Below are 26,014 nucleotides of genomic sequence, written 5' to 3' on the forward strand. Positions count from 1 at the left end.
TCAAGCACCTGCTTGCTGCACTGGTGCCTGGAGCACCGCAGCCCTGATGATGGGCAGAGGGGGGAACTGAGCCTGGGTGTCCCACATCTCAGGCAATGATCTAACCACTGGAAGGACAGTTATAGCGTGGGCACCTCCACCACCTCCTACGCTGGCTGGATTTTGAATGGGACCCAATCCGGTAGTTGTCTTCTGAGTGTGCCTACCAGATTGGGCCCTGCACAGATTTAGGGGGTTGAACACCTGTCTTTTCCCAGTTCATGAATCACTCTAGGGCTTTGGCAGGAGATAGGAGTCCAGACGCCTAGAGGGAGACAGCAGTGTGCATGCTCAGAGGCAGAAACTTGAGCCGCTAGGGAAATTTTACTCTGAAAACTTAGGTGGCAAGTAAATTTAAGCACCTACAGGGCTTGGCAAGAGTTTTGCGGATTACACTGGTACCAAAACTGGAACTTAGATACCTCAGTTTGGCACCTAAGTACACCTTGTGCCCTTCCCCCTCCTTCTCCGCATAGAGCAGAGCACACTCTAGCCCTCAGATGCTTTTGCACTATGTGCATTTGTATTCATTTCTACCGAACAGCATTTCCAGTGTTACTCAGTAGCCCTGGCCTCATATTTATTATCAGCTGCTACGTGTCATCCAACAGCGGGGGAGCTGGTACCTCTCTCCTCATGTTATACAACAAAAGTATCTCAGCTCCTAACAATGCATTTGACTTCAAAGCTCTTGTGATCTATTTGTGACAGACATACGTTAGATTAAAAAGCCATTTGTCAGTCAGCGCTAATAATGGTGCTCTCTGCATCAAGCATTATCTCTATCAGGAGCTGTTATATTATGAATTTGTGTGTGTGTGTGTGTGTGTGTGTGTGAGAGAGAGAGAGAGAGCGAGCAAGTTTTGTACAACATATTTACATTAAGTCCTTGACTGAGCCCATCTAATGTCCTAAATTAGAGCGTGCTTCATAAACTCCAAGCTCTGTGGCAGCACAGACATCTTGCTCCCAAATACACCAGATTCTCAGCTGGTGTAAATCAGTGTAGCTCCTTTCTACACCTGTTTATACCCGCTGAGGATCTGACCCCACAGTATCATTTTTATTAGAATAAATGTTAAGGCACCAGAATAGTTTTGAAAGGATTTTCTTTTTAAATCCTATATTAAAAATAAAAAAGCAGAAGAGTTTTTTTGGAAGTACCTCTGCGAGCAGGTGGAAAACTATATTCGACTGTAAAGAGTGGGTCAAAGGAGATCAGAGATGAGCAATGCCTACCAACAGTTAAGTTAAATTCCCTGCTAAAGAGAAAGCACGGGGAGATGTAGGCTGTGTTTATTCCTTACACTGCCCATGATAACATGACTGGCCCAGAGGAATACAGGGAAATCTCCCTGGAGACCCCTACCACACAGCTTCAATGTGCAATTATGAATTATTATTATTATTTTATTTGTGTTACCATAATGCGTAGGAGTCCTAATCATGGACCAACACCCCATTGTGCTAGGCACTGTACAAACACCGAACAAAAATTATGGCCCATTTTACTGATTCTCTAATACTGAATATTTTAAATTGTTTTTTATGCAGTTTTGAATCAGCCACCTTAAGTACTATACATTTTTTTCCTCCAATCAGTAAGCTGGATAGTTGGCCAAAAGAAGCCAAGTTTTTGTTTTACATTCTTATCTAAGGTTAGCAGGAGAAAAAAGTTAAAAACCAAAACAAGGTAATGACACTGCATTAATAACAGGAGGCATTTAAGTCCATAAAAGACCCCTCCTTCTACTCTCCTGTGCCTGAAGATCCCCCCGTTCCATGCTATGGTGATCTTGAATCTTGGGATAGAAGCCTAAAAAGCCACTCAATGCAGCATTGCACTGAAGACCTATTAAAGGATAGCTGTGCCCATTTTGGTCATTGCAGAAAGCTGATAGTTCAAATGGTAAAAAAGCACTAATCTTCATGAATGAGCTTCTGAAGTATATCTGCAGTGGCAGCCATCTTGCCAAAAAAGAGATGGCTTTTATGTTGGACAACATGAGATTTCTGCATACAACAGAGGACTGTAAAACAGTTTCCCTTCGGCTATGACACAGGTTCAACAATCAGAAAAAAAATCTTTTAGTAACAACAGGCTAAATTTGGCCCTAAGAACTTCACTGACCTCAATAAATGTACAGTTGCTTCCCTTAAAAATGTGACTGTTTTGCATATCAATATGGTTACCTCAGTATTTCAAATATTTCCTCTGTTTTTTGTAGTGTGCATACAGTGATCATTGGTTATGACTGATGCCTGCATCCATAAGAAATGAAACACCTATCCTTGGCTTTTTCAGAGCTTCTTGACAGCTTTTAAATACATACCTATTTAAAAGATCACTTGAGCCATTAATCAGCCCATCCACAACAACCAACAGTAACTCAGCAGTGAACCACATGAAAAATCTTTAAAATCACCCACAAAAGCCCTCCCTTTCCTTCACCACTAAGGCAAACAAATGGGCCTTGTAGCAATAATGTAGAACTGGAATGGAGATGAAAAAATAAAAATGACCTTCTAATTAAAGCAAAAATTAAAAAGTTGCATGCTTCTTTGAACAAAATGTTACCATGTTTTGCAACAGTGACCTTAACTTAATGCAGTCATTTATAGTCGTCATCTTCCATGCAACTGCCCTCCAAGTCAGTCAGTCTGAATGTTAATCTTGGAAAATATTGCTTCCTGTTTTCAGGTCGGTTTGAGTTTTCTCCAGGAGATTTCAACTCCTTTTCTTTAATCTATTCCAAGTCTTTATCAACTGCATTCTTCACAAAGTTCACATCCATTCTCAACTCTCTCATTTCAAGGAACTTGTAATGCCTTATTGAGGGAAGAACAGTATTTTCATTTCACAGGTGCTGAAATAGAATCCGAACTTGTGTGAATGCCTAGTGCTATGGAAGAGGTGGAACTGAGATTAGAATTCAGGAGTTCCTGTCTCCCAGTTATGTTCTCAGGACACGCTTCTCTTCATCAATCTTTTGAGATAAATTTGTGCATTCAAGGATGTTTGACATGAACAACTATGTCTAAACATATTCAAACACCCTTCCATATTCCAACAGAGAAATAAGCTTGTGTGCTGAGACTGCTGCCCATCATGCTGATCAGCATTGTTTCGTTTCCTTGTGCTCCCATGTCTGTGCCCCTTGGTGTCTCTAAGCCAGAGAGCTGGAACATGCTGAAGGCAGGGGAGCACAGAGGAGCTTACTCACTGACTTTTCTCCAGGGCCAGAGAACTAGGGCCCAGGGGAATGGGGGATCTTGCTTCCTTGGGAAAGATGCTCCAAGCAGAGAGGCTGGGACGTTTCCGCAAGGAACAGTAGAGTTTTACTCCATTTGGAAGGGATGAAGTGGCTGTCCAGGACCAGAGGAAGACAGACAGATGAGTCCAGGTATGGTGAAGGCACAAAGATGCACTATGTGGGGCATCATCAGATGAAGTATTGGGTGACCTTAATGACTGATTGCACTGGGGGTGATGAATGGATTTTGTTTGGACTTTTGTTATGGACTATTTTTCATGGTTTTAATAAGAAACCAGCCCAAAGAGGGGTATTACTGAGAGAAGAGCCTGAAGTTATTGAGTTACCTGAGGGGGAAAACAGAGGCAGAATGTGCATGGCTTGCCGCAGGGGGTGCGCTCCAGGCAGGGCTGCTGTTTGGCAATAGCCAGTTTCTATACAATTCTATTAACAGTACGTCAGTGAAACAGTGATGAACACAGCTCTTAGTATGGACATTAAAGGCACTTTAATGTTTCCTAACCTTCAGCTCATTCCACAACTGCCATGCTAGTTTTGTAGCAGAGTGTCTACTATGAGCAAGCAATCTTCCTCCGTTTAGAGTCATGCAGCTGAAATTCTCTTGCACCTACCAAGAGCTAAGGCAAATTGCATAGTGAATGGACAGTCAAAGAGCAAATCACACTGCATGAAAGGACACGAGGGCAAACTGCACTGCAAAAACCCTGGAAGAAACCAGAACATCACAGTCTTGGTGAGGGGGTAGCAAAAACACACAGTGCAAATGCCTGCAGTCAAGAAAGTGGGACTTATTCCATGCGGCAAAGTAAGAGGTAATAAGCTGCACCTTATCGTTAGTTGAAGTAGCAGCTGTGCAGCTGATGTATGACTCTCAGGGGGTGTCCTGATTTTCCAAGGCAAAATTTCTTCCCTTGCAACTCCCTTCTTCCCAGAGTAGTGCAGATCCACACCGCACCTTGCTCTGGACTTCATGTTACAGTCAGAATCTAGCATGACTGACTTGTGCAAAGCCACAGAACAAGTAATGATAGCGTCAGGATTCAAACCTAATAGTTCCTATGTCCCTGTCCCATGCTCAATCCACTAGATGACAACAGCTATTCTCCAGGGACACTGAAAAAGTTGGGCAATTACACCAAAGGCTTATTTGTGTTGATGAAAGAATAAAAGCTCATTTTTTAAAAAGTCACAAAATATTAAGAAAGCAATTGAGAAGACTTGGGGTAGTTCTTGTAGTTATATTTTTAGCTGTGAAATTTATGTTTGAGGGGAAGATCAGAGGATTTTTTCCCCTGTTTTTATTATGTTAGTTTCCATGAGAAATGTACACCTTCCAGCAACTCATAGACAATTCCAAGATAATGAAGACTGCAACTCCTGATAAAGCATCTCCAAGGGAATGAATTATCCTTAAGTTCTTCTCTTCTAAGTTCATATTTATATAAAACTAAAGAAACCAAGCAACGTGAGAAATCATACATCCCCTAAAAATTATGACCCATAAAATATTATGTCCCTGAGGTGAAAGTGAGATCATTTTTAGTGGTAAGATAAGGAAGCTACACATCTTTGTTTTACCTGCCCACACTTGTTTTTGTAATAAACTAGCCTGCTGTGATATTTTTTTGTTCTCTAGCATAGTGGGGTTTCTTCCTGTAAAATCTTAGCTGGCACAGGAAAACAAACAATGGTCAGTTTTTGTTCTGCTCTTTGTTCCCATCTTGGTTGAAGTGGGCATCTTTAGTTTTTCATATTTCCTGGTACAAAGAGTTTTTGCCTTTAGGATTATCACATGGCCTAAAATGGATAGTCTGGGTTTAATCTCGTCCCTCCTTGCTAAATGGCAGTTGGGAAAGGCCACCTCTGTAACCAGTGGATGTCTGGAAGGTGCCTCTGTATCTTTAAGTGAATATGCTAAGCCTGGTGGCATTATCTGCAAAATTCTCAAAATGGCATGTGGGGAATTAGCTCCACAATTGCCACTGATGAAGAATGATGTTAAATCCTGTCAATAGGCAGCAGGTTTAAAATAAACAAAAGGAAGTATTTCTTCACACAACGCACAGTCAACCTGTGGAACTTTTTGCCAGAGGATGTTGTGAAGGCCAAGATGTTCAAAAAAGACGTAGATGATACATTCATGGAGGATAGGTCCATAAATGGTTATTAGCCAGGATGGACAGGCCCATAGTGCCCATAGCCTCTGTTTTCCAGAAGCTGGGAGTGGATGACAGGGGATGGATCACTTGATGATTACCTATTCTGGTCATTCCCTCTGCGGCACCTGGCATTGGCCACTGTTGGAAGACCCAATACTGGGCTAGATGGACCTTTTGGTCTGACCCAGTATGGTTGCGCTTATGTTTACTGTGAAAAGACTGAGAACACAGCAGAGAATGTGTTCATCCGCATACTGTTTGTGTCTTCTCCTCCACTGGCTGGAGTCAGACACTAAAAGCTTTCTGTAACACTTGCAGAGTTTCTGCTAGACCTAGATATGTGCATCTTGACTGGATCTTGGGAAGGTCACTTGCACAGGGTGCCTGTGTTTAGGCACTGCTTTCCTCCTGCAGCCTTCTGCATGGGCAAGCCCGTTAAGAGACATTTGGGGTCCTGGCATGTCATACCTCCTCCCATTTCATTTTATTTACACAGATGTTTTGGGGTCCCCCCCGACCTTGGGATCCTGGTACAATTGCCCCCTCTTTCCCTCCCCGCCCACATCAGCCCTGGAGCAAAGCTTCCCTGCTGCTATGGCAACACTGCTCTGATAGAGACTACTCCTGTGTGTTCCCCATCCACATGCTCCCTCTGGGAGTTCATGTGCAGGAGAGGAAAGCGAGGAAGTTAATGCTGGGCAAAATCAGCATTGTCCTCCCATTCATCCTGCATGACATTGGTGGGTAAGTTAAAGTTAGGAAGTGTGGGTGGCCCCCAACTTCTTCATTACCTCCTGCTCTTGATCTATAGATTCCCACATGGTGCAGCCTGGACTCTGTGGCACAGAGGGGCTTCTGCAGTATTTTGTGACTGATGCTACAGAAGCTGAAATACCCACTTTCCATCTCTGTCCCTGCCATGATTCACAGAATCCCAGCCCTCTCCATGCATGGGGGCAGAGCGATGAATATGACCCTCTGGGTATCAGGTAGTGGGTTCAGAAATTACTTTAACCTTTGCTGTAAAATCAGTCAGAATCTGTCATAGAAACAGAGGGGAAAAAACTGAGAGCTACTGCTTATTCTCCATTTGATTGCAGACTAAGAGAATATCTGGCCATTTAATTCAGATCAACATCTTAACCAGCTCTTTGGAGCAGGGACTGTCACTTATTATATGTCCGTAAAGCACTGGGCACAATCAGGCCACATGGATTGGAACTACAGTATAAATGCTGAATAATAAAGGCTTGCAATAGGCAGATATTTTTCAAATTTAAAATGGATAAATGACTGTGTGAGCAATCAGAAGAACTAGATACTGAACTGTGAGACTGGCTCCTGCAGATCTGCAAATGCATCACAAAATGTCTCTATCAGGACACAGGCAAGGCAATGGAGTGGCACTCTATAAGCACAGATTATGGCCCTATCGTGTTTGATTTGCTGCGATCTTTCAACAAAAGGTCTTTAATATTGATCTGCTGTAGCTGGATTTTGACTAGCTTTATACATGTAGAAAGTATTGGAAAATCTCTTCCCCAGCATTGATCAGAAGAAGGAAATTTTGGAAGCACTAAACCTGAACAATGATTCCATTTTTCCTCCCCCCTTTTTTTTTCTTCTTGTGTAGAACAAGGTGCATTTCTTCCTTTATATGTGCAGAAATCCTATTTCTGTTTCAATCTTCTGCCACAGATCCCAGTGCATATTGTGGAGCAAGAATAGCTATCTGCTTGTCTGAAGAATTTTTAAAGTTGATTAATTCAGGTTTCGGATGCAATGTGGTTTCACTGTTGCAGAGCTTTCTTCTACACCAAGAATTTTTTTTCCATGTGCAGGAAGCCTCAGCTGGCAGATAGTGGATAGCTGGAGGCTGAAGTGCCTCTGAGCCAAAGCAGAATATTGTGAATCTCGGGCACTACAAAGCCAGGTTCAGTTAGTGTATTGTACATGGGACGTGAAGAGAAGAAAAGAAGATATTTTAAAAGCTTAAATATTTAATCATGGACTTGGCCCGTTTTGTTCTTCAAAGTAGCGTTCTCTTTTAGACGACCAAAAAAAAGGCATATTGCTTTTCTTCTTCCTGCGAATATTTAGGATGCCAGACAATATCTTCCGCCTTGCTTCGCTCCAGTAGCCTGATTCATATTGGATTCCAGAGGTCAGTGAGTATATATGACCTAAGTATAGAGCTGCAATTCATGGCTGGATCCCTGCAGTCAGCCATCTGCATATAGGCAGCACTGGGATTCAGATTTAAGATCTTTGACTCCAAATCTGTAGGACTGGAGCCTTCACCCCATGTAATGAGCAGGCAGCTTTACTTACTAAATCATGGCGCCAATTAGATACCTGAGCAGTAAAGGGGCAGGGGAACACAAGAGCAAACCCTCAGCTCTACGTAACCATTTCTCTTTCAGGCTCTTTTCCCCCCAACTCCCCCAATTCATAAACTTCATTTCATTTTTCAAACACGCTATAATTTCACCATTAATTTTCCCATGCAACTAGCTGCAAGTAGAATAAAAGCTCACAGACCAGAAGAAGTGTGTGTCCTAATATGGGCTAAGTCAATGTTTCGCCGTGTGACCTGGAGCAAAACACTCGACCTCCTAAAAGGCAAAACTTCCCCTGAAAAGCAGCTGAGACTTTGTTAAAACAGAACGTAGGAAAGACATAACTCATGTGGCACGGTGATGAGTCTGGCTAACGTTGGGAAGCGTCAGCATGCTTTGTCAGAGAGGAAAAGCCAGGCAAATCCAAGTGAAGATTGGCAATAGGTGGAATGTCAGCACATAGAGCACCAGTTATTACTGGAAGAAATTGTATCATAGACGAGAAAGGTGAGAGGAATGAGAAGATACCAGTGGTGACGGTTGTAGGGGGTCAGAAGTAAAATAATAGCAAAGGGATCTTTCTACCAATGAAGTTAACCTCCCATTGAATTCAATGGTGGCAGGGCTGGGCCCAGAGTGCTTTCAGGCTACCTTTCTACATAACATATGGATCCTAGGGAAAAATCCACTATTCCAGCATGTACCAGGCAGGTAGAATTTACCTACTGCAGACAGAATAAATTCAAATTTTGGCCGGGTCACACAGTGGTAAAGGCTGTGACACGTGATGTCCTACATTCAGCTGGGCTCTTTACTGTGATGTGCTCAGATAGCACAGAGTACAGTATAAATACATACACCAGAAGGGGCACCAGTTGTGTAGCAATCACATTACCAGTATGGAAAAAATCCTTTTTACAGTGGAAGGCCTTTCTGTGAATGCAAAATGTCCTGCTTTGGGATGGGCCATCTGAGAACTTAAGATTAAACAAATATTTAAGAATTGTCTTTAAAATAGCCCACTGAGGCTAGAGTTCTCCCCAGGGAAGTGTGGCCCCAGTGGTGTTTGGACACAGGAAGACACATTTCTGACTCTTTACTATGTGATCAAGCCACTGCTCAGTAAGGCTGGAATTTCCAAGGGGTCCAAGAGAGTTAGGCGCTCAAATCCTATTGAATGCAAAATGTTCTTGTGCTCCTAACTCCCTTCATCTGCTTTGAAAATCCCAGGCTGATGTTTCAGAGTCATGTCAGTCCCTCTACACACTTCACCAGGCTCAGTCACAGAATTGTTCAAGTGAGCAGCTTGGAACCCCTACTGCTCCATGAACAGGGGTCAGCTTGAATGCTCTCCTTGTTCTTTTTTAGTGCTACAAACATGTTGTTAATTGCAAAACGGATACAGCTCAGAGTGCTAATGGAAGATTAGTCTAGCTTTACAATGTCGCTGTGTTTGATGAAATTACTTCAGGAGCAAATGCATCAATTTATTTTTGCTAGCATCTGTTTACAGTAAAGTTCAAGTAAAATGGAGCTGTGTATCAGCCATCTAGAATAACTGGAATACTTGCAGCTTTTCCTCCTTCCAAAGGCAGAAGTTCTTTCACAGCTGCTGGCTGCAGGTAACCTATTAACCACATCAGTGGGTTCACAGAAGGCTTGTTGAAGAACAAGAGCCAGCGGACAGCAGTCACCGTCTCTGGTCAAAAGGGAAGTCTGCTTCCTGTCTTAGGCTCAGCTGTCACTTCTGAGAGTGCAACATAGGGGAAGCTAAAACTCATGTTGTACAGCTAGGAAATGATCAACTCTTTAGTTTCTCAGTCTCCTGAGTCCATCTTCCTTTCACCACCTTGCCCCCACTGGGAACAATATTGCTTAGGCATTCGCTGCTGATTAAGGTGAGTAATGTAGCTCCTTAAACAAATCCAGCCATTTCTGAGATCAAATCCAGTGTTACACAAACCCAGAAATCAGAGAGCAGCAAAACTATTGTATTGCCATTGCAAGGGATTTGTTTAATCTGTAATGTGTCATGTAACCTGCCACAAGTACTTCTAGTACACAGAGCAGGTACAGGGCCTTACTAACACTGCGTAATGCAGAAAGACCCCATTATTATATATGTAGCCCTTCCACCCAGAGGAGAAAAGTTCAAGTGTCACAGTATTCAAAGCCTAACTTCATCTGGGACTTGCCTCTTGAGAAGAACTAGAGTGTATGGCTTTTGAGAGTGAGGGCTAAATGGAGATTAGGAACTAAGAACTGAGATTAGATTCAATTCTCAGGCCTCAGAGAGCAGAAAACCACCCGAAGAGAGCCGACAAGGGTACTTTCTGACCCAGAGGAAACCTATGGAGATGGAGATAGCTCTACGCCACCTGCTCCACCCCTCTCCTCTACATAGGGATTTGGGAGAGTGGGGAAAGATCCAGGTTGGGCAGGGCAGCACTCTCACTATAATCCTGAGCTAGCACAGTGCTCCCTATGGGACAGCTGGTGGTGGTATAATTAGAGCAGCCTATAATGACCCCCTGGCCAGTCCAGGATCTTAGAGTGACCTTTCTCCCCCCACTCTTTTCAGCTGAGCCAAAGGTACCTGAGAGTCTTTGTAGTAATAATCTGAGGGAGTAGAAAGGAGCCAGCGAGGATGAGGAGTGATCACTCTAGACTCATTGCCACTTTATCAGGTGACCCCGGGACTCTGTTTGCTCCTTCCTTAAATGAGGAGGCTTGGCCTTGGGTTGAGTGTACCCTAGGAGTGCAAAGTACTACTGCTTTTATTTCCATATGTTCAAACCAGGGAAGCACTCAGGCCTCAAAGTTCAGGGTGTCTGAGTCAACCAATTACATAGTTAAAGAATAGTCACAGAGTTCAGAATCACAGCTAGATCCGGTTCAGGTGTGTTCACAGCTCAGGTTTGTATCAGCCCATCTCTGGTCCGAATGCTGAAGAAGATTTTCTGTTTCCTCCATATTCCCCCTCTAATGATGAAGCTCAGTGGGGGCCTGACACCTTATTCCATGCATGGATTCAGTAGGACTAGGCTTGAAGTTTCGGGTGCTACTCAGTTAAAGTAAGGCTTTGCTTGAGCTACTGGCATGCCCAGTGTAGGTATTAGAATTGATTGGGAAGATTAGGACATAGTCAGCAGTCACACTGTTCTTCAGAGGAGAGCAAAGATCTTTCATTTTATTCATTTTGTCCTTGAGACAGTACAGCACGCTAATGACGCATTTACTGTAGAACATGGCTTTCTCTTTGATAGTGTTCAGTCAGGGTTATAATACTGAGTAATACGGGAACCAGGAATGGAAATGATATTTTTTTTAATGGAGTAAAGACCCATTATAGAGATTTTTTTAATCTTCATTTTGCACTGGCAAGATAATTTACAAACCCTGAGCTCTTCCCTTTGCCAGGTGTTTTACTTCATAATAACACTTACAAAGGAGAAAAATGCAGCTTGCATATTGCGTGCTCTGGGCCTACATTGCATTTGAGATTGCTCCATGATGTTACAGTACAATTGTCTCACGGATGTTGCCTGCTTTGTATTTGTGTCAGGGATATGATTTTAAACGCTACCTTTTAGTTTTAACATAATAGGAATAAATATTACACTAATAGTCACTATCTCTTGTGAGGAAGCTGTCGCCTGCAAAGGAAGGTTGTACATTGGTGGTGGGGTTGGTTGTTATTGCATGCTATAAAATAGGTGTTGATATTTAAATTTACCTAGAAACCAACTGTTCCTGGCAGATTCAAGGAAGCATTCAAGTGTAGAGTTGACTAAAAATATGGGACTCTTGATTGCAGCTGCTGACATTAGCACAGATGTTGATATGTTTGCAGCAATGATAATTAGATGACATTTATATATTCAAAGGATGATATCCTTTCTTACCACGGGAGGTAAATGATCAGTCCTCTGAAAGTGCACAGATAATAATGTTGGTGTCGCAGACCATATAGTCAACAAGTTGCAGCCCTGCACCATCTCTAGGCCCTGGTCCAGTGAAGCCAGTGAGCCTTTCCACTGAAGAAGGGAAAGAAGGGTCTTCTGGTCAAGATGCTAAACTAAGTCTCAGGAGACCTAGGTTTAATGTCAGGCTCTGCTACAGACTTCCCATGTGACCTTTGGCAAGTCACATAATCTTTCTGTGCCTCCGGGCTTGTCGCCACTATGGGGATTACAACAGTATATCTACAGCACTGCAGCTATGGCTCTGTAAGCCTGTAGGGTAGAGGCACACTGACTGCAGGGGTTCTTCTCTCTCTGTAGTAACTCCATGTCCCCAAGCTACAGTAGCTAGGTCAGTGGAAGAATGCGTCTGTTGATCTATCCATGTCTACAGCAGCATAGCTGCAGTGCCCATTGGTGTGGATTTTTTACACCCGTTCTCTGTATATAAAAGGGGGATAATGATACTGTCTTTTCACTCACACCTTTTGTCTATTTGCATTGTAAGCTCTTGGGTGCAGGGACTATTTCTTACTGTGTATAGTGTCTTGCGCAAGGGGGCCCTGATTTTGTTCGGGCCTCTACTCACTATTGTAATATAAACAATAATTATAATATTCCTTAGGGTTGAGACCCATGGCACAATGAGTGTCTGACTCCCGTTAACTTCAAAGTGAAGTAAAGATGTTCTGTTCGAAGGAGGTGCTCAGTCCCTTGCAGAAGTGGGGTCTTCATGATTCCATTACTGTTTCCGCTGTGTGTGTTCAATAAAGGAAAAGCTGGTTTGCTTGGAGAAAGTGAAAAGATGCAAAAAGGTGCAGTGTGCTCAGCAGAGCTGAATAATGAACTACAAATCTCAATGAAAAGTGACAGTCGTCTGCTATTGAAGGTGAAAATATTTTGCAGAATGTATTTCTCATCAGAAGCATTTATGTTCTGTGTAAGACAGTCTGAGCTTGGAAGTTGGGTATTGAGAGTTTGTAGAAATACTGAATAAATATAAACATAAACGTACACCGGGGATTAATTGGATTTGAACTCTGTTGTCTTTTGGAGTACCACACTCCTTACCCCTAAGTACGCTTAACAACGAAAATGTTGAGGAGTGACTTGATCAGTGTAAAAGTATCTACATGAGGAACAAAGATGTAATAATTGCTCTGCTATCTAGCAGAGAAAGGTATAGCACAATCCAGGGGCTGGAAGTCAAGCTAGATAAATTCAGACTGGAAATAAGGCATAATGTTTCAATGGTGCGAGTAATTAACCATTGGAACAGTTTACCAAGGGTTGTGATGGGTTCTCCATCACTGACCATTTTAAAATCAAGATTGGATGCTTTTTACAGGATCTGCTCTAGGTTTTATGACCTGTGTTATACAGTAGGTCAGATGAAGTGATCATAGTGGTCACTATCCATAAAGAATTCATAATAAGCTACCAATTTTCCTAATTCTAAATCACTCCTTCTGCTTTTCAAGAGGCAAAGCTACTTGTAATGAAACCCTTTGACATGTTTAGAGTAGACATGTAAATTGGTGAGTAAATCAATTTGGATAAAATAAGAATTGACATGAACCTTTTTCCATCCTTAGAACTAAAGTTGATCCCAACATTTTGTGAGGTTCCAAGATGTTTGTTTAACTTTTGCTTCATGTTTGTTCTTTGTTTCCATGAGAGATGGGTCCAGATAGCCAGCGATCCAGAGCCAAATGTTCTCAACTTTCATGGATGTTCTGATTCTGTTTTGTTTGGCTTAGGCCAGTCTTTAGCCGCAGGAGCAGATGTTTCAAATGACCGTGAGAGATGCTGGTTTTGTGGGATTTCCAGCTTGCCTGGAAGCAGAAAGCATTGGAAATTTTGCAAGAAATTTTGCTCTTGTTAGATTTACAGATCAATTTTTGAAAAACTGATGGGTTCTGATCATTTGTATAATGGTTCAAAGGCATGAGCCTAATCACATATATGGAAAAGTGCAAGACACAGTCACCCCCAGCCTCAAATAAGTCTGCTGGCTTTCCATGCATTTCAAGAGCCAGTTCAGAATTGCCTTCTTGTTCCAGTCTGTCGCAGAGAAATTCTCTCTCTTGATACTGGCTTCCCTGACTCCTTCTACATGTTTTATCCTGGCTTCCTCTGCCCTTTCACACTATCCCGTTGCTGGTGATTGGAGAGCCTTCTCCTCATTATCTTGGACTGTTGTTTGGACTTTATCTCCCTCTCTCATCCACCCTCTGTCTATTTTCAAATCTCAGTTGAAAACACTTTTTCCTCCTTTGCCTGTCACTCTTAATGTCTCTCTCTCTTCTTTTATTCATCATTTAACTCTGTAAAGTGCCTCAGAAGCCATTTATATGAAAGGCATTAAAGAAATTGTTGTAGTGCATTGTCCAAACCAAAACGAAGAGCTCATTCATCTCGGTATGTAATTCCTCAGTAGATCAGCTCACAGCTGGAGCTCAGCTGTCATAGTTCTAGGCCAGGAGTGGCCAAGCTGAGCAGGAGCCAGAATTTACCAATAGACATTGCCAAAGAGACACAGTAATACATCAGCAGCCCCCTGTTCTAGGCTGTCTGATGAGCTGGCCATTTTTACTTTTGATTTTTAACATGACCTGGTGTCAGCAATGAGTCTAGTAATTGATTGGCTCTGTTTGTTCCGTGGTAACTTCAATCTGTTTGAAGATCTGAAAACGGTCAGCCTGGCACCCAGGTAGATTTCCTTCTTTTGAAGGTAATTACCTATGGATAATTGAGATGATTGAATATTAAACTCCTGTGTTTTCCATATCTTTCAGATCAGGAACTACTGCTGAAAAGCTAAAGCCTAATATCACACAGCAGCAAATTGCGGGGGAACAGGGGTAACCGACAAAGGACACAACCGAACCAATGAAATTAAAGTACCAGAGAGGGTAGAACAACAAATACTGGAAAAAAAGAGACCACAGAAGGAAGAGACAAAGGAGAAGAAAAGGAAGTGCCCTTTCACAGTATTTTAATTTAAAATTACTAACTGATTGGCGTGAAACCCTTAAGTAATACCAATTTGGGCTTTGGAAGGAGAGTTCTTTTATGACTGTCTTGTTTAGAATATAATTACAGCCTCTCTTGTTAAACTCAAAGTGGCCTCTAAAGCATCTCTAAAAGAAGGAGAAAACTACATGTGCCAAAGAGCTATTCTTCATTGGCTTTCACAAGGACAGGGAATATGATGAGGAATTTCACATGTGCAATGGTGCAAATTGAATTGACTCTGAACAGAGAAGGACCTGCCTGTTAATGCACAGAGTCCACACACAGCTGGCTTGCCTACTCCCCCTGAATACGACAAAATATAGGGACCTGGTTTGAAAAAGAAAATGTTGCCATTAAGGCATCTCATTGTCAGGAAATCACCCTTTCGCCCTCTTTCCCGGAAACAAGCCGCCTTTGTCCTTGTCCCTCAGCTGAGATGGTAGAATAGGCAGCACTAAATTCTGACCCTGTGTAAGCTCAATGGAGTTGAGCATCTGCTAAGACCAGGTCAGAATTTGGCTCATGGTCACTTCTGAGACCAGCAATAATATCGCTTTTCAGATTAGCCGGTGGAAGTGAGCATTGATGGTGGGTTCACCACCCTTCCCTCAATGGTAGCGCAAACAGTACTGTCTCCACTGCCCGCAGGATCCCCTGAGGTCATTTTTACCTTTGTCAATGTAACCTGGAGTGTAGTGCTCTTATTGAGCTGGGATACTTTTCACATATTGAAACCCAGTGCTATTGACAGAAATTGTAATGGACCATTGACAGATTGTTTGGGTTTTTTATGCAAGTGGTAAAATAAGATTTGAAAAAGTCACTTTATCCGTCATTCCAGAAAACTGACATTTTATTACCCACATGCCTCTCTGTGCAAGGCCATAATTCCATTTCTCTGTAAGGTTTTCTATACGTTGGAGGGAGCACTGACCAGGGGCCAATAAGCAAATTTATATAATGAATTTAACCTCCCTAACTTGGTCTGATTGACAGTGTCTTCTCAAAGGAGCTCCAGGGCTGGAATGCTCAGAGGGTTACAGGTCAACAGTGAGAAAAGTTGGCAGAACTACATGGAAGGAATGATGATGGAGTGGACTGGCAGACTTCCTCATGTGCTCTTGGCCTCCATTAGTAAGCACTAAAATTTCACTAAACTAACAAAGTATATCAGAGGGGGAGAGAAGAGGGGGAAAGACAGTCACTAGCAAATGAGGAAAAAGTGGCACTTGTTGAGATGAGTTCAGCGTGGGTATATAACTCAGGCCTATTGGGACAAATATACACCTGACTGAACTCCACTGAAATCAATGGAGTTACGCGAGGGGTAAATCTGGCTTCTTTATGTAATCATGAAGAGCTGTAACACGTGGAATTGAGCTGTCCATTTGCCAATAACAGAAAGTACAGAAATCCTGTGTGAGTAATTTTTATGAGGGTGATATAACATGCTGGAAAAATGCCCTCCCTTTTTGCTGATTGGGACTGAGGGAAAACTGAAGTAAAGAGAGTTTCCACAGCATTCCTCTGGGGCTGTGCTGGAGAAAAGATTTGCACTAGACTAGATGCCCTGTCTTGCAACTAAAGTCAGGTGCGTGGCCTGCTGCCCTCTGGGTTAGAGGGCTCTGTGTGGGTACATCACTATGGTACAGGGTCAGGGCATTAGTTAGTAGAGCAAGTTCTAGGTCTCCAGTAGTGCTGGGTGGAGTTGATAAAGCTGCTAATTCTTTATTTTCAGATTTAATCTTAGTGCAGAGGTTCTCAACTATGGTCTGCGGTTCCTGGAAAGTTGGTTGGGCACATATTATTGGCTCCTCCTCTTTATTTGTACCTGCTAAATGGCATTACCACAACTAAAAACCCTTTCCTAGTATTACTTTTCTTTGCAGGCACATGATGTACTTGCCCCATGGATGTTATGCCAACTGGAGGAGAGGTGACCTGCATAATCACAAATGGGAGGGTGAATTCATAAGATGATCTCGGTGTTAAAATATGGAAACGTTCCATGTTAGAGCTGGGGGGATAACTGATTTTGGAGTGCACTGGCAGTTCTGAACAATTCGAAAAATAATTTGGTTTCACCAAAACAGAATCTGAAAATGAAGTTAAAAAAAGTTGCTAGAAGTTTCAGATGGGGTCGAATTGAACATTTTGTTCAACGCAAAATAAATAGTTTCATTGTGGGGCAGTTTTTGGCATAAAAGCAAAAGAAATGAATTTCTGGATTCACTAAATGGCTGGAGGAGGAGGCAGCAGTGGCTCACTTGTCACCTTTAGCTCAGTACTTAGGGCTTTCCCCTGGGATATGGGCAAGTTCATTCCCCCCCCACCCCCCACCTGATATGGAGCAGGGATTTGCATTTGGGTCTCCTGTATTGTAGGAGAATTCCCCAGCTCCTGGGCTATGCTGGTCTTCATCTTGGTCTTTCTGAATCTCTCCTGTTGAAGCTGATCCATTAGAGCAGGTACATGAAGTTGGGGCTCCCACCTCCCCAGTGAGTGTCCTAACCAGCGGGCTCCAGTCCTTTTCCCGGATGCTCTCTATCTGGGCCTATGACTATTCAAATATTTTATACACAGTGGAACAGTTTCAACAGGAGAGCGAGACCTACACCCACCTACTCTATATCCCAGAGCACTCTCCTGTAATGTGGGAGACCAAAGTTCAAATCCCTGCACCACAGCAGCCATGGTGGGAATTGAACCTGAATCTTCTACATCCATGTGAGTGCTCTAACCACTGGACTAAAATTGTATGAAATTTGCCAACAGTTTCAGGTTGAGCAAAGCATCATGTTTTGGTGAATAAACTAGTCATCAGAAAACTTTTCCCCAGTTCTAGTCCATGTTATGGAAAAGTTTGGGAATTTCAGTCTCAGAGGATCAGTTAAGGGCTCTCAATGAGTTTTAATAAATAATAATAATAATAGGAGATATACCAATCTCCTAGAACTGGAAGAGACTTTGAAAGGTCATCAAGTCCAGCCCCCTGCCTTCATTAGCAGGACCAATTTTTGCCCCAGATTCCTAAGTGGCCTCTTCAAGGCTTGAACTTACAAGCCTGGGTTTAGCAGGCCAATGCGCAAACCACTGAGCTATCCCTCCCCCCCAGTTGAGGTTGCTGGGATACCACAGGGGGGATGAAGAATTGACCAATGGCTGGGACTGAGTGGAAGGGCCCCTCCCCCTCACCGACAACACACATTCACCTTCCACAACATGGCAGCTGTGGCAGCAAACTGTGTGGCATGTGTGGTGGCTAATCGCAGACCTGATGAACTGTACAAATTACTGTCACTTGACAGATGTATGTTGCCATGACTACGCCATTAAATGTCATGCTGTTCATCTACCAGGGAAGCCAACAGTGGTATTTCCAAAATAAAATAGAGAGAACATAAATCAAAGACTGTCACAGACAAGTAGCTGGGGTCTGGCCACCTTGGCACTACTTGTGAAGCAAAGTACAGCAAAACATCTTGTAGTGTGTAAAGTATCTTTCTGCTGTGGTACCTCACCAGAAAAAATGATTCATGGAAAGCCAGTGAAGCTACTAAAGCCACTGGTGTCTGGTTTGTCTTTGTGGTGCTGAGCAAACCAGCTCCATGCCAGCCCAGATGAAACCACAACCAGAGCAGTGTGGTTGAGTGTTGCCAACTCTTGTGATTTTTGTCACGAGTCTCATGATAATTATTGTTTTCCTTAAAGCCCCCACTCCTGGAGTCAAGTGGATATGTGATTGTTTCAGTCTTCATTCTTAAAGAAAAAATAAGTTTCTAGCTCTTGTGGCTGTGGAGAAAGCTTCATAATGTGACCCCCAGTGCACCTTAAAGGCTCAAAAAAACAGACAGCAAATAAAAAAACCCCACCAAATCTATTCTCTTTACATAATCCCATGATTGTAAAGCCAGTCTCATGATTTTGATAAGCCTGACTTATGAGTGTTGAACGTTTGGGTTGGCAATACTGGTGGCAGGCAGTGAAAGCTCAGTGTGATTTTTTTCTAAGCCAAAAACTACAGGCACCAAGACACAGGCTGTCTATGACTATTGAGGATTGCCTGTGTGGCAGTTATATCTCCCCTGCATGGAGAATTCGGCATAGCACAAGTGGGTTATGTCGTATAAAATGGAATAATAGGATAACTGCCGCTATCATGTGTATCAGAGAGACTTTTGCAAGGGCTTTAACTCTCTGCACCAGCTTGTTGGGGGTTTGCTTAGTTGTGGAGGAGGAGGAGAAAGGAACTGTCTGCAAGCATGATCGAGTGTTACGCAGTGATAGGAGTAGGGAGTGCAGTGAAAGAGAAAGGAAGAGGGCTCAGCACAGTGGTACATGCATGCCCTGTGGAGAGGGTTCGGTAAAGCTTAAACCCACGCCTATGCTCAGGGAATAACCAGTATTGGGGGAACCAGCAAGTTGTGTTTCTCATCTGAGTGAAAGGTTCGAAAACTCGGGTGCCTTAATGTGAAAACCACCATGGGCAAATAAAGAACTCCAGCAAAACTGCTTCATGAGGAGAAGGTAAATGAAGCAAAGAGCAGAGGATACTAATGGCCAGATTCAGATCCCGCTTACTCTAGCCGGGTAGTACCTTACTTTGTGATCAGTCCCATAGAAATCAGTGAAACCACTCACAGAGGAAGGCACTATCCTGTGTGAGTAAGAGGGTCAGAATCTTCCCCTATGGTTTGTCCTAGAGAAGCAGAAAACTGAAGAATATGGTCCTGAGAAGCAGACAAGAAGATGGGCTTAAGATAAATTAGTAGACAGCAAGCCTACAGGAGGGAGCAGCTTTTCCTATTGCTAAAATTTCTGACTTTCTTCTCGTGCAGTTAGACCCTGAATGTGGGAACTTAAAGAGAAGAGGCAATAGAAAAGATAAATGTGGCTTAAATATGTATTAAAGCCAGAGCTACTGCTGTGCTGAATGAGGTTGAAGCCATGCTGCTAAATCTGTGTCTCCATAGGGTAGTATCCCCAGTTACCCTACTCTTGTAATTTACCCAGTCTTTCCTCTCCAAGTTGTAATGAGCCACCTGTCTCCTGCTACCAGAACCAACAGAGGGAAGAGAATGGCTGACGAATACATTACTGTGCATAATGCTGTGATTGTTTTTTCTTGGGTTGTGCGCCATCACTGTCACTAGATTTTTAATGGACAGGATCCTATTGGCACTGGCCAAAGGAATGGAAAAAAAGCTGCAGAGAGGGTAATATGTGTCTCTAGCATGTTTAGATTTGCTTTGTGAGCCAGAAGAAGATGAAGGAGTTGAAGTAAGATCTTCAGTTTAGTAGCTCTGTGTGTGTGTGTGTGTGTGTGTGTGTGAAAAATATTTGGAGACGTATCTCTTATGTGCTATCTGCATATCTTCTTGGTGCCTTCCAATAACTTAAAAGCAAGCATGTACAGGAATGAATCACGCCTATGGACATCACTCCCCTTTAGCTGGCACATAAAGCTCTGTTTCCTTGATATAGGGTTGTGGTTTTAAGGCTTGACTAAGCATTTAAGTCTTGAATCATGCCCTGAAGGCTACCAAACTTGGGTTCTACTGATGTAGGCAAAAGCCTTTAATTGAGACTGCTTCCCTGTCAGTCCTCATAGTGTAAGGCCAGAAGGGACCACTGGCACATCTAGTCTGACCTCCTGTATAACAGGCTGTAGAAATCCGCACAGTTACTCTGTACTGAGTCCAGTAATTTGTGTTTGACTGAAGGCTTGGCTTCACACACTCTGCTACAGCGGTGCAGCTCTACCAGTGCTGCTGTAGCGCTGTATGTGAACACACTACTACACCAACGGGAGAGCTTCTCCCATTGGCGTTGTTAATTCACCTCCCTGAGAAGGTCTCCTGTCCACAAAGTGCTGTTTATACCAGGGGTTCAGTCAGTATAACTATATCACTCAGGATTTTTCACCTTACCCCCAACCGACCCCGGTGCTCCTAGGCAACGTAGTTATACCAATATAGGTCTCTAGTCTACCATATCTTCCACGAAGACGTCCAGTCTTGACTTGAAGACATTAAGAAGTGGAGAACTCCCCACTTTCCTCGAGAGAGTATTCATCTCTGTGACGGATTAGATGGGATTTGTACCTGTGATGCCATAAAAAAGTTTCAACCACTTGGCAAGTTCTACTTCAGGAAATGACATCATGCCAGGGAGTGACCCCATCTTAAACTGTTATGAATGGTCCTTGAGGTAATTTTTCCCCCCAGTGTGATATGTTTTAGACTGAGCATTACTACAGACTAGTACTGATAACAGGCTACCATCTGATGAATTTGATGGCAGGTGATACTTAAAAGAACAGCATCAATGTGGCAAAGAGTCCTGTGGCACCTTATAGACTAACAGACGTATTGGAGCATGAGCTTTCGTGGGTGAATACCCGCTTCGTCAGATGCATGTAGTGGAAATTTCCAGAGGCAGGTATAAATATGCAAGCAAGAATCAGGCTAGAGATAACGAGGTTAGTTCAATCAGGGAGGATGAGGCCCTCTTCTCGCAGTTGAGGTGTGAACACCAAGGGAGGAGAAACTGTTTTTGCAGTTGGCTAGCCATTCACAGTCTTTGTTTAATCCTGAGCTGATGGTGTCAAATTTGCAGATGAACTGAAGCTCAGCAGTTTCTCTTTGAAGTCTGGTCCTGAAGTTTTTTTGCTGCAGGATGGCTACCTTTAAATCTGCTATTGTGTGGCCAGGGAGATTGAAGTGTTCTCCTACAAGTATTTGTATATTGCCGTTTGTGATTTGTGTCCATTTATCCTTTTACGTAGGGACTGTCCAGTTTGGCCAATGTACATAGCAGAGGGGCATTGCTGGCATATGATGGCGTATATTACATTGGTGGACGTGCAGGTGAATGAACCGGTGATGGTGTGGCTGATCTGGTTAGGTCCTGTGATGGTGTTGCTGGTGTAGATATGTGGGGAGAGTTGGCATCGAGGTTTGTTGCATGGATTGGTTCCTGAGTTAGAGTTACTATGGTGCGGTGTGTAGTTACTGGTGAGAATATGCTTCAGGTTGGCAGGTTGTCCGTGGGCAAGGACTGGCCTCACTTTCACCCTGCACCCAAGGCCTGTGAAAGTGAGGGATCATTGTCCAGGATGGGTTGTAGATCACTGATGATGCGTTGGAGAGGTTTTAGCTGGGGACTGTATGTGATGGCCAGTGGAGTTCTGTTGGTTTCTTTCTTGGGCTTGTCTTGCAGTAGGAGGCTTCTGGGTACACATCTGGCTCTGTTGATCTGTTTCCTTATTTCCTCATGTGGGTATCGTAGCTTTGAGAATGCTTGGTGAAGATTTCGTAGGTGTTGGTCTCTGTCTGAGGGGTTGGAGCAGATGCAGTTGTACCTCAGTGCTTGGCTGTAGACAATGGATCATGTGGTGTGTCCAGGATGGAAGCTGGAGGCATGAAGGTAGGCATAGCGGTCAGTGGGTTTTCGGTATAGGGTGGTGTTAACGTGACCATCACTTATTTGCACCGTGGTGTCTAGGAAACCATCAGTCTGGTTTGTCTGACAATTAACCTCCTTTGACAATTGCTCCATTCTGAAATTCATGCTTAAGATTCCTTCTCCACTCATTTTAATATATTTATTTGCAACATACTTTTCTGGGCCTCTCAGAAGCTTGGCTTATGATAGATAAGCAGTGCCACGGTGCTGTCAGAATAAATCGTCCCTATCTACTAGTTTGTTTACTGTGAGTTGAATAAATAAGTTCATGGATGGAATCCTGAAGGCAGGGGGGCCAAAATCTGCCCTCAGATAGGCATACACAGCTCCCATTGTCAAGGTAGATCAATGTTTAATGTTAACAGCCTTGACAGGGTGCCTTTAATAAAGATGCAGGAGGCAAGCAAAGAAAACATCTGAAATGGCAAGGCCACACTGTGTAGCTCGTTGCTCAGGTAACTGAGGCAGCTTGCTGTGAATGTTTAAAATGCACGATTTCGGGTCTGATCCTGAATTTCTTGCTCAGACCATTTTTTCTTTGATGTCAGTGGGAATTGTTGCTTGAGGGAAGGTTCCTTTGGAATCTGGTCCTTGTTCCATGTCTTAACATAAACAAACCATACATATATTCGCCGCTAGCACTGTTTCCTGGGCTAAACTGACTCTCACATGTTGAGTTTGGTCCTGCTTCTGTTGAAGGCAGCAGCCAGGAGGTCTTTTTGCCCTAACTTGCCACTGTCAAGTGGCTGGATTTATTTATTTATTTATTTATTTTTAAGTATTACAAGCTAAGGGCTTGTTTGTGACCCTTGGTGTATGTCTACACGGGGGAGCAAGGGGATGTAAAGTTACTCCTTACTCCTCTGTGCCTGCTGCAGCATGGAGGCGAGAGCCGATGCCATGGGGTCTCTGAACCTCTTCCCAGGTGGAGAAGAGGCGTGGATGGGTGGAGCTCTGGCTCTGTGCATCCCACAATGTGATGACCAGCACAGAGGGGAGATGAAATCTGTGCCAAATATCAGGCTGGTGCAGGTGATGTCTGGCCATCCCCCAGGAGTAAAGGGGTTGCCAGGGGTCATGTTGTGACTGAGTGACAGTGCAATCCTTGCCCTGCTCCTGGTCAACTATGAACTGCCCTTTACTCAGATTGAAGGAAAGTTGCATTTGAGACCTGAATTGAAAAATCAGATATTAGCGCCAAAGAAGAAAATCAGATTTTTATGGGTCAAAATCCCTGATAGTGCTCCTTAAATCTGTGCCACTGGATTATCCATGTTTTGCTTTTGATTGCTACCTGAGTAGAAGTGATCAGACACAATTGTTTACAATTCGGGTTCCTGAGCACTAAAAAGAAAAGAAAAGGAAAACTGTCTGCAGGTGAAAAATAGATCAGATGAGCAAACTGATGGATAATGTGGTATTTCCTTCAGTCTTTTATCTCACCCACTGTTGTGGCTGCACACACAGTTTACCCTCTAGAATGAGTTGCCTTTCCCAATGTGTCTTGCTGTTCAGCTATCTGTCAGAATGAAGGATCAAGAATTCTAAGGCTAAATATTCAAAGTGGCAGTTAGGCTTCACAAATCCTGTTAAAAATATCCACACAGTCCAGAGCAGGGGCCAGGAATTCTGAGTTTTGACTCTTTTAACTAATAATGTGATTTGTGCATGGGGCTCACTGCTTTGAAAAAATGATCCTGCAGTGACTATCATGTGAAGTTTAATGTAGGGCACCCAATTGTGTATGTGTGTGTTTGTGCAGATTTCTAGACAATAAGCCAGCTGATCTCAAGATGAATACTGTATGTCTGTGATGCTGTAGTGCTTTGTGCAGATAACCTGGACAATGACATGCGGTCAATAAATATCCAGTCAAATCCTGCCCACACTGAAGTCAATGGAAATGCTCTCAATGACTTCAATACAGTCAGGATTTGACCAATGTACATTGTAGTCTTGTGTCCCTGTCTACCACTGTTGGGAGTCAGGTGTGGGAAATTCCTTTCCCTTCATGCAAGCTAAATTCTGCAGTGCAACCAAGCCACACATCTTCATTTTGTAGATGTGGACTTGTCGAATCGCCCTTTTGCAATTACCAAAGAAAAGAACATTTGAGCTGCAGCAAAATTAGGTTTGGGGGCTATTTATTTTCTCCAAAGCCGTGGTCTCTGCTGTTGCAAAGGGGCGGTGGTGCATCCCGGGAGTCCAGCTCACAGAGGAAAATGCAAACATGAGCTGCTCCAACCAAACGCCCAGGAGGGACTGTGGCAGTATATCCAAACTGAGTTACTTTGGTTTTCATCTGAAATATTTTGGGTTGGGTTTTTTTTTCAATCAAATATCAAAAATTTCCACAGAAAGTCAACACATTTTTACAGAAAGTGTCATTTAGTTGAAAACTCAATTTTCCATCAAAAGGCAATTTTGTCAGAAAATTTTTGACCAGCCATAGTCCCCTGTTCTGTTGCTTCCTTTGGCTGTTCTTAAGACTGTGTCTCTCTCAGCCTTCTCTCTTTACCACAGCTTCTTTCTTTCATTCAGCTCCTAATACTTGCCATATCACGAATCAAACACACTCCTGCTGCTCCTTCACATTTCTACTTTACCCTCACTCCTCCCATGAATCATTGCTATATTAATCTCCTCAGCAATGATTTTTGCACAACCCCTCCAAACTGAATGACCTGACCTGTTGTCCTGCAGTTTGGCTTGTCTGTACTGGACATCAGAACAGGCAACATTTCTAATTCTGTGTGTTGTAAGCACCTTGCATGTTACAGAGTTCATTATTAATAACAATAATATTTGTCTCTGTATTAGAGACAAACATTATAGTTATTAATAATGAACTCTGTGCATGAACCTCAGAAGCTTTTCAGTTCACAGAACTATCCAGACATCTGGATGCTTATATGAAGCTTTTCCAAATTTCCTTGGCCTGCATGCTATGCTGTGCTGGAAATCATGCAATTTCCACTAGGGTCTTGATTTTGGTCCAGTTGGAAATACTGCAAGAATCATTTTCCCCCAGTGTTCCAGTATTTCCAGTTCTTGTCTAGGCTGAAACCAGCACATGTGGAGGGGCATGAAAAGTTTTTATTCACATGAGCTGAGCAAACATTTTGAACTTTAAAGGTTTCCATTTGGCTAGAGCTTGGGGGTGATGGTTCTAATTAGTTTTTAATTTCTCTGAAGCAGTAATGGCCAATCTTGGTGTCTAGTGGAAGATTATGGTTCACCTTCATGGTCTAACAGTTGGGAATTTGATAAGCCTGGTCCCATTTCAGGCTGATGTTTCTGGTCTGATCTTTCTGGGTTCTGAGCACCTGACTTGTTCATTTTTGGGTAAGAGATGAGCTATATTTTTTCAGTAGTTTCCAGCCCATTGGCTTCTCTACTGGGGTGCTTCATGTGACTGCTGATGTCACTCAGCTTGTAGCGGGGTAGTGGAGGGGAGAGGGAAGGAAGAGGAAGACTCTGTGCTCCAAGGGCTTTTCCTTGCCCATCATCCAAGAAACAGGGAGCGGAGTGGGTATAGTAGCTAGACCAGCAGAGCTTGGAGAGGAAGCGAACCTTGAGAAAGGGAGAGGTTGAGAATTGGAGTTTTCAGAGTGGCAAAGAAGGGGGAACATGGTAGAGGAAGGGAAAGAGAACTGGGAGACGGACTGGATTCTTCCATGGGTGGGTGGAGAGAAAAAATAAGAATAAATCATTAATACAGTGAAGCAAAGAGCCAGCCAAGAAAGGGGGTGGTG

The 26,014-nt window shown here is 43.2% G+C and overlaps 1 long non-coding RNA gene across 1 annotated transcript; it reads left to right on the top strand.

The window, feature by feature from the left end:
* Positions 1-10,820: 10,820 nt before the first annotated feature.
* On the top strand, positions 10,821-16,272 carry LOC120373804. The gene is made up of 3 exons (XR_005585734.1): positions 10,821-10,886; positions 12,400-12,663; positions 14,573-16,272. It is a non-coding gene; the product is annotated as an uncharacterized LOC120373804 (long non-coding RNA).
* Positions 16,273-26,014: the final 9,742 nt, after the last annotated feature.

This window comes from Mauremys reevesii, linkage group 10, assembly GCF_016161935.1.
Source record: "Mauremys reevesii isolate NIE-2019 linkage group 10, ASM1616193v1, whole genome shotgun sequence".
NCBI classification, from domain to species: Eukaryota; Metazoa; Chordata; order Testudines; family Geoemydidae; genus Mauremys; species Mauremys reevesii.